The sequence below is a fragment of the Amblyomma maculatum genome, chromosome 4, assembly GCF_055883805.1.
Source record: "Amblyomma maculatum isolate TAMU_Amacu chromosome 4, ASM5588380v1, whole genome shotgun sequence".
Classification (NCBI taxonomy): Eukaryota; Metazoa; Arthropoda; class Arachnida; order Ixodida; family Ixodidae; genus Amblyomma; species Amblyomma maculatum.
The window spans coordinates 111,002,245-111,011,451 of NC_139347.1; the positions used below are offsets into that span (position 1 = coordinate 111,002,245).

At 47.3% G+C, this 9,207-nt stretch overlaps 1 non-coding gene across 1 annotated transcript; it reads right to left on the reverse strand.

Annotated features, from left to right (window-relative positions):
• Nucleotides 1-6,915: 6,915 nt before the first annotated feature.
• TRNAR-UCU (transfer RNA arginine (anticodon UCU)) lies at nt 6,916-6,988 on the reverse strand. The gene has a single exon. It is a non-coding gene; the product is annotated as a tRNA-Arg (tRNA).
• Between the last annotated feature and the right edge of the window lie 2,219 nt (nt 6,989-9,207).

The following is a 9,207-nucleotide window of genomic DNA, read 5'->3' on the forward strand; positions in this document are numbered from 1 at the left end:
AGTCGGGTTGGACGTGCGGACTGATGCGCTGTTGATTAATTTGCCCTCGGAATTTGTTTTGGTGATTGTCATCCGCCCTTGGAATGGACCGGCTGCATCCACGTAGAGCATGTCCGGTTGTCCATCCCATTTCTTGCGAAGGCTTTCGGCTCTGGCGTTTCTTCGCTCCGCGTTAAATGTCGGATGCATGTTTTGGAGTATTTGACGGACATAGGTGTTCTTGCGGATTTATAGAGGAAGTTCCGTCCTTTGTACCACTGTGTAGGGTACTTTGAGGTGCTTCTTTTTCAGAGATGTTTGGCTTATTCGAGTGATGGCCAAGCGGTTGAGCTGTGACAGTCGTTGCGCCTCCCAGATTTCTTGGAGTGTGTTGTGGATGCTGAGAGACATGAGGCGCGATGCTGTGTGGTCTTCGGCAGACCCAGTGTCGTTTCATAGGCCGCCCGTATTTGCGACTCTGGCTGTGCGATTTCGTGCGAGGTGAGGTGGAGGTAGACAGTCTCGTACATTATTCGTGAGACAACAAGAGCTTCTACAAGGCAAATTGCGTCCCTTTCTTTTATCCCGTGGTGCTTGTTGCAAATGCGGCTGAGTATCCTGGTTATCTGCTGTGTTTTTGTTACGAGTTTTTTTAAAGGTGAACTCGCGTCGAAACGGTCATGCGAGCGCATGGCATCGCGTCTTCCGATACTGCAGACATATAGAGTTATGAACGAGCATTTCGCCGTCCTCTTCGTGGAACCACGCTCAGCAGTACGGCTTTCAGGAATCTATCAGCTCGTTCTGGGGGCCCCTTTCTCAGCTCTAAGAGGACGCATGCGCATCGCTTATGGAGCCAGCGAGCTTAGAGGAGGTACAGGTTGTCTTCGGCGCCATGAACCAGTCGACCGTGCCAACGCCGGATGGGCTAGTGGCTGGCTTTCATTTCACCTTTTTCGGCATCCTTGCTCATCTACTGCTTTGGCAAGTAAATTGTTTTCTCGAAACGGAACTAAACCATCCTCGCTCAGTGCGGGCAACATCGCTATTTCGAAGGAGGGCATGGCGTTGTCGAGCATCTCGTCGTGGCGACCGACTACGAAGCCGAGCTTTCCCAGACGACCCTAATGGTGTCATTCCTCCTACCCTCCTCCTCATCTCCCAATCCCCCTGAACCAGCAGGGGCACCCAGGCCGCGTGATGACCAGACACCCCTCATTATAAACTCGTTGCAACGTTGCTGGATCAGAGGTTTCTTCTCTACCTGCAGGAATCGGTTACTCTGTTGTACCCAGACGGTCGGTGCTCGCCTCACTGACACTGATCAGGGATGTGTTGGAGTACGCCTGCACCAATGGTCACTAGATTGTTTTTCGCCTTAGACCTGACGAAGGCTTTCGAATGCCCCGAACATGAATACCTGTTTGCCGAAATCCACTATTAGGGCTCCTAAACGGGCTTTTCACAGTTCCGGCGGGCTTTTTACACAGGCCTTAGCAAGGAGCGTGTACTGAATGGTTCCATCGCGACTCTTATCCGGCTACGTGGAAAGTTCGCTAGGGTACCCGCTTTCGATGGTCCTGTTTGTACTGGAATTCGACTCACTGCTCTGTAGGATTGCCACGGAAAGGCAAAGTTGAGGTTTTCCTCTGGTTGGACAGGAAACACTGCTTGTCTCCACTTACAGGGACGAGATCACGCTTCTCGTGAGCGACAACGACCGCTTCATTGCATCTGTAAACATCTTTGCTGAGTATGTAGCTGTATGTGGAACGCAGCTCAACACAGGGAAAAGCAAAGCGCTCCCTTCGGGCAATTCCAGGGTCCCTTAGCCGCGGTCATGCCATTTTGGACGCCGTGCGCCTGCTCGGTATACTGCTTGAGCCAAGCGGGGTTTCTTCAGTCGTCTGGAGCGAACTTATTTGTCGGGCAGCACGTGCTTCTCTGACGATGCCCCCCCTCCTCCATTCAGCCTCTCGGCTGTATGCAAAAGTTGGTGTAGTTAAGATGCGTGCGTGCGCGTTCTCATTTTACGTGTCACTTGTCGCGACACTTAAACGCCGTAAAGCTAGCCGACTTCCGTCTCTTGTTAGTAATTTTGTTTGGGACGGTGGGATACCGTAAGTTGTGTGTCACCGCTTACACCTCGAGCTGACGAGGCACAGGGGCTGCCGTGAATCAAGACGGTTGCTGGAGTTCTTGCATTGAGCCAGGTGCAGATGCCGTTGACATACGAGTCTTGCCTTCGCCTCTCTCTCATAATTTATTGTTTGAGTACAGCGCGGCCCGTGTTTGCACCCGGGTATCACCTGAATCTTTTGGGGGACAGGCCTCTGCCCTTTGACGACGCGGCAACCGCGAAGAAATCTGCGCTTGATGCTGACCTTTCAGATGTAGATGTAGGTGGCGTTCTAAACGCACGTATAATAAATGAGCTAGTCACCTATTACAGACATTCGACTGACAAACAGCTGAAAACCGCTGTCTTTAAATGGCGAATGTGGGCAACACGTCGGCGGCACAACGAACTGATATAGACTTCAACTGGTTCAAGGGCTGGGGCGTCCTCCACACATACCAGCGTCTTGCCAGATGTGGTGTCCTATGCAATGATCAATGTGGGAACTGTGGCGCCCCGAGAGTCTTTCGTACGTATTTTTCGAATGTGTCGTCGCGAGAAATATGTTACCGTTTATATATACAATGTTCAACGTCCGCGTGAATGCTGGACCAAGGCGCCGTCGCGGCTTCTTTGAACATATAGTGGTTACTATTATCTTTGCGTTGTGGCGGCGTAGGTGTATTACGAAGTAACGCCGTACTCCAGTCCTTGCAGAATCTGCATCTCGTCTTCTTGAAGTATCTCTTTGACCAGCTTTAAAGAGATGGTAAGGCGCGGTTTCTGCGTTTCTTTTTATTGCCCAAGCAATACTACGCGTCGTTCCAGCTCGTCTCGTAAACCCGGTCGGTATCCAAGTTAGACCTTTGATTTCTGGAGAAAAAGTACAAGCAAAAAAAGGAAAAGAAAACAGGAGGAAGAGAAGAAAAAGAGAAGGAAAATAAACACAACAAGAAGAAAAAGAAAAAAAGGAAAAGAAGAACAAGAAGAAGAAAGAACAGAAAGAGAAGCTACGTCGGCTTTGCTTACGAAATCTGCCGGGTTTAACTAACGCTACACATCAGCTAATTTTTTTTGCACAAGGAGGCATGCTCAAAAGGCCAGTCGTGTCGTATTGATCAGAATGTGTAATAGAATGCATTTGATTTGTTTTGTGTTGGGTTGGGCACAGAGTAAATGCCCTATCTTTTGTGGCATGCTTAGTTATGTGCAATGTCTACTATTTTTGATAATGAGATACTGGGCTCAGATCATCAGTCTTCTTATTACTGCCTGACAATAGCAATCCAGTGAACCGTTTATCGGGCTGATCAAGTAGCATCCTTTAGTCCCTACTGTCCCTCTTGGAGGCGAGATGATTTGTAATAAAGTGTATGTTTGCCATATGTTCCTCATGTTCGTTTAGTAAATTCTCCTTGTAAAATCTCAAGACGGTAACACACAAGACGTAAACGTCAATTTCGCAAGAAGGAAATTGCGCACGCAGCCTGAGACTCCGAGAGTATTTAGATGATCGGGAAAATTTATTGCTCTCGTCGAAACACTAGACTCCTCCAGTACAACCTGATAAATATCTAGACATGCATATACAAGCGGTGCAGAAAGACATATTTTAAGAATATAAGGATAAAGTGCCTTTCCGGAACAATTTATCGCTTGTTGAATTGGCAGTAATGAAAAAACTAGCGACATCCACGGAAATTGTTATAAAGTAGGCAGGCACGGGAATCTGCCATAGTTAGAATGATTACTTTAGTGAGGACATGAGAGAACTAGATGGCGACACGTTTTATAAACGCCTTGAGTCTGGTCCGACATCGTAATACAAATCAGAAGTCATTGACACCTCAGATTGACTGCTGAAGGCTGGAAAAATTACAGATAAAATAGTAAACTTGCTGTAATATGAATGCCAGCAGATATTACTTATTACCAAAATTCATAAGAACAACTCAGAGCTACCTATAGTCACTGGTGTTGGAACGGTCACTGAAAACCTCTCGTGTTATGTTGACTGCCCCATTAACAAAATGTCTACCAAGTTCTCTTCTTTCATAAACTTTACCGCTCATTTCCTAGCTGATATCAGTGACATTAATATCCCACCTGGCTCACTTCTTGTTACCTTAGATGTCACTTCACTGTATACAAACATACCGCACAGCAATGGTATTCAGTCCATAATAAACGCTTATGATGATGAACACTGCCTTCTCAGACCTGCTGATAGTTCGCCATTAGTTACTCGCTTGAGGCTCATACTTGAACTTTACAATTTCGTATGCAATGACACCCACTACGTTCATGTTAATGGTTCTTCAATTGGTGCCAAAATATGTCCTAATTACGCAAATATTTTTATGGAGTGCCTTGAAATAGAGTAGTCCTTGATATTCGTCCGTTAAAACCGGTTTTTTAGCGAGCTACGACTCCTTGCGTTTATTGCAGATTTGAATCAATTTTATCCATCAATCTCTTTCACTCACTCGTACTCGGTTTTAAATATTTGTTTTTGATGTGACAATGTCGCGTAACGGTGAAAACCAACCTGTTTGCCTTTATAGGAAAACTACTGACTGCCAACAGTATCTTCACTTTAACAGCAGTCATGGAAAGCGTTGCAACACCAGTATTCCATACAGTCAGGCTCTTCGTTTTAAACGGATATGTTCATAACCATCTGGCTTCTACTGGAATTGTAAAGAACTTCAATGAGTTCTAAGTAAACAAAAATGTCCCGCAAAGTTAACTGACGATGCCGTCATACGCGCAGATGCACTTGACTGCGAGTTGTCACTTTATTCAACAAACGACCCTGTCTCGAAACAGCAAACTAAATTGGTTTTAATATACTCAGTCCCTCTCCCTAACGTAATAGGTATTCTAAGGATACATGACAACACCCTGATGCAAAGTGGCCGCCTGAAAGACAATCTTCCGGGAACCGCCCCGATATGTACTCACACGTTCTGAAAATTTGCGTGATCTTTTGGCATCTTCGAGAACCACCTGTCCCAATTTTACCGGCTGTGCAATATGCAATACATCTCGCTCTAAAATATGTTCTCAAATGACAACGTCATCAGCTGCTGTTAGAATGGCTTCTAACTGTCGCATAAAATTTAAGGGGAACTTCACTTGTGACACTGCCAATGTTATTTACCTGCCTAAATGCTCCGCCCGCCAGCTCCGGTATAGAGGGCAGACAGCGACGTCTTTTAGATTCGTTTCAACAATTACAAGGCGCACAGCCTACGCAACCTACCACTGTCCAAGCATGTCAGCATTCGGGGCCATTCATTTGATGAATTAAAGATCACTATCTTGAAATCTGGATTTCGATCGCACTACGACCGTGAAGTCAGAGCATAATTTTGAAACATTTATTGAAAATCCTTCACCGGGACATTTTTTACTCATTGTGTTGTGGCCTGTCGTCGGAGCCTTGTTTTATTAAATCTGAACAAGGAGTGCCCTTCTCTCTTCACCCTGTTCAATCAAATTAAATGAATTCAGTGTTCAAGACAGCAAATAATTAAATTCACTTAAACACTTTGCTACCCTAATGTCATATGTCTAAACAATTACTGAAGTCTTCACCTCAATAACCTTCAAATGTAATAAACTATCACATGAATTATGAGAAGACGTGATGCATGGTAGGATAGATATGATGTTTAGAAGATCAATAAACATTCTAGGAGGCAGTTCGAACTGTTAAACTGTGATGAGGCGATAACCTATATCCCTCGCTGGTCCTAAGCCATCCACTATGGCACCTCTTTCTTTCTTTTTGTCGCTCCCACCTTCCTCCTTACGCAACGTTTAAGGTGCCCGCGGAGAAATGGGAGACATTGGGGCCTTTTCTTTCCTGTAAACCAATTTGAAAGGTGGCTGATGCCTGCTGTACTATTTCTGCTTGACTATCTTATGTTGTGCGGCGTTCGAGGAAGCGCCAAATGAAAGACGACGCAGGGACACCTGGATCGAACGCCCGGCGAGGTCGGCTTCGTATATACGTGAATTGCGTGTCGACATCAAGACCAGTCGTGACGTCATGGGCGTATGTGACGTTAACGTGACATCAGTTGCGGTTACTAGACAAGGCCAGAGACGACTTCTGGTGGATGTGGCTTCACACTTTTCCCGAGGCTATATATCGACGTCCACCCTATTTCTACGCAATTTAGACATTTTTTTACTATATTCAATTAACTAATTATTCTCCAGTACTCAAGCCTGGCTTCTAGGTTCATGTTTTCCTCCTCTATCTTATGGAATCACTTTTTCTCCTACCTTTATTAGTTGCCACTCAACGAACGCCGGATGGACACCATCGTGGCCGCGAAAATGAGCACTTAAAGGTTCTCGCCTTAAAACTGTGGCACGTAGACACCGTATGGGCTCGCTCCGTGGCGAGAGCGCTCGGCGGCTCAGCCTATAGACGAGGGATTGAATCCTGGGTGCATTTTGGTGGAGTCGAAATGTAACAATACCTGCCAGTTGAGAGATTCACTGACACGGTGAAAAACCCTGTGGTCTAAAGTTTTCGGGTCCCATTGCCACAGCGTATCTCACGGCTAAATTCGAGCCCTGGTACCGCCGCATACGCACCGGTTTCTAATGGGTGCAAGCTTTTCCTCGGCGCGGCATTTCTGGGGGGCAATGTTTGGAAAAAGGGGCCATGAACGAAAAATGTTGGTCCAAAAAAAAATGGAAAACAAGGCTGCATATTGGGCATATTGCCGCCAGGGGCCCCCATTAACTGGCCCAACAGAACAACATTTCAAAACAGAACCATCGTTCATTGCAGACAACATCCGTGCCGGGATTCGAACCCGGGACCTTTGGATTAGAAGTCCAACGCGCTTTCCACTGCGCCACACGGACTGCGCCCGCGGTTGTGAAACCAAGTGTTTCTGAAACGAGTCCTGCGGTATTCCACAACAGAAGTGAAGCTTCTGGCGTATACATAAAGTAAGATGGAGTCGAAAGACAGACTCCTCCTGCACCATTGGCGTATACAGCAATCATACGTGCAATCTTGAGAATGACATCACACCTGGCGCCAAGCTTGACTGCGGAGCAGAGATCTCGCCATCCAGCAGCTAGCTATCCGCTCGCGGCTGAGGCCGTGAAGAAACAATGTATTTTCCCTAGTCCTTAGTCCGCGGGATATTTCCTGACCCACGCCTCCGGCCAGCGTGCCGGGGCTGTAGAATAGGAGGTCCTTTTTTGGTGGAACAATAAAGTTTTATTACATACATACTCAGACGCGTCTGATCTTATGTTTTCTGCAGCATCGCGAATGCTAGGAACTGCTTGCTATGCAAAGGCAGTTGAAGGACACCCCTCCTAAGAAGGCTTCAGACAAGTGGGCGAATTCTCAAGTACGAAAACTCAGCCGAAAGTCCCAGGTGCAAGTTAGCCTTAGCTCGGTGCTGGCTAGCGGAGCCCTGCTACGCGTCTGTGGCATGAATTGCTGCTTCCGCGGCAGCAGCCACGCGGCCACATGCGCCCTTCACGTCGATGCAAGCTTCGGCGTCTACGGACTCTCCCCCGGCAGCATCTCCCGACGCTACGACTGACATGGATTGCTCCAGCGTCACTGTGCTTCTCACACTGCCTCAAGGAACGCTGCCCGTGGCGCCAGTAGCGTCTTCACTTCCGACATCAACAGTGCCGGCTGAGCCTTTGACGTCTGATTTATTGCCTGAAGGAGCTGCGCCTATGACACCAGTTGTGTCTTTCCTTCCAAGGATGCCCCCACTTAACTCGTCTCTACCGCCTCAACAGACGCACCCCGGGAGCACCTCTTCAAGTCGGCTCCAACCGACCCCAAAACAGTTCCGTGTGATCATAAAGCCTACATTGCACTTTGACATAACTGCCATTCCTCCGTGTTGTCTTCAAGTCACAATTTATCACATACTGGGCTCTTTGAACTACTGTTGATTTGCCGTTCGTTTCCATTCGAACACCATCATAGTGAACCTACGTTCCATAGCGGCCGTTGCGCAAATAGGGAGTTTTAAAACAGAAGACATTAAATTGGGGGACCCAAGAAAATAGCGCGCCCCGGCGAAACGTACGAGCAGACCTGCGAGTTTTAGAATGTACTAGGCAGCCCACCAGCTTTTCCCAAATCATGATTGTATTCCTACTCCACCTCCGGTGTTATCAATGGCTGAGCCCTTTGTGACATTACTGCAAATTTCACTATGGCAGCATTGATGGTCTCCATAGATCGCTTTAAGACAAACACTGCCCCCGAACACAGCGGCATACTTATTTCCTTGCCCCGTAATTTTAACAGTCTGCTTTAGTCTCTGCTTGATATATTCAATGAGATGCGGAATTCTGGAGTGATTCCGGGAAAGTGGAAACATCCTACAGTTGTGACAATACCCACATTAGCTCCACAGCCAGTTTCTCTGGCCGCCCTCCGCCCTATTTTTCTTACGCCTATTATCTGCTAGCTTTACTAACACATGCTAGTAGTTCGCTTGTCATGGGGCTTGGAATTAAATGCTGGTTATCCAGAATATCAAATCGAATTCCGTCCTCAAATTGGAACGGAAGACAGCCCTGAAGCTTTGGGTTGCTGGCGTGCTTAACCACACTCCCCATAGTTATTTGGTTTCTACTGTGATCACTACAGACATCGAAAAGGTGTACGACAACGTCCTTCACTCTGCAATGCTTTGCATCCTTCCGGATCTTGGTCTCGCGAATGGCTTTCCTCTCTCTTTTCACTCCTTTTTAACTAACAGAACATTTAGTATTCCTGTGCATGGGAAGCCTTTCGGTTACTTTACCTACAGCCGTGGAGCTTCCTCCAGCCGTGGGGTGCCCCAGGGCTCCGTCCTCCCCCTCCCCCTACATTAATTACCTCGGCTTTTATTCCTCTTGTCCGAGCCCTAGAAAACACGCCTTCTGCACGCGTCCTGGCCTATGCCGATGCCGTAACCTTGTGGCACGCCATCCAGATCCGTTTGTACAGCAGTCGGCGCTCCAACTCGCGCTGGAGGTTTGAACATCTCTGCTCGCCGCTTTGCGTCGGCCCCTTTCGTCTAATAAGTAATGCTTCATTCACATCAGAAACAAGT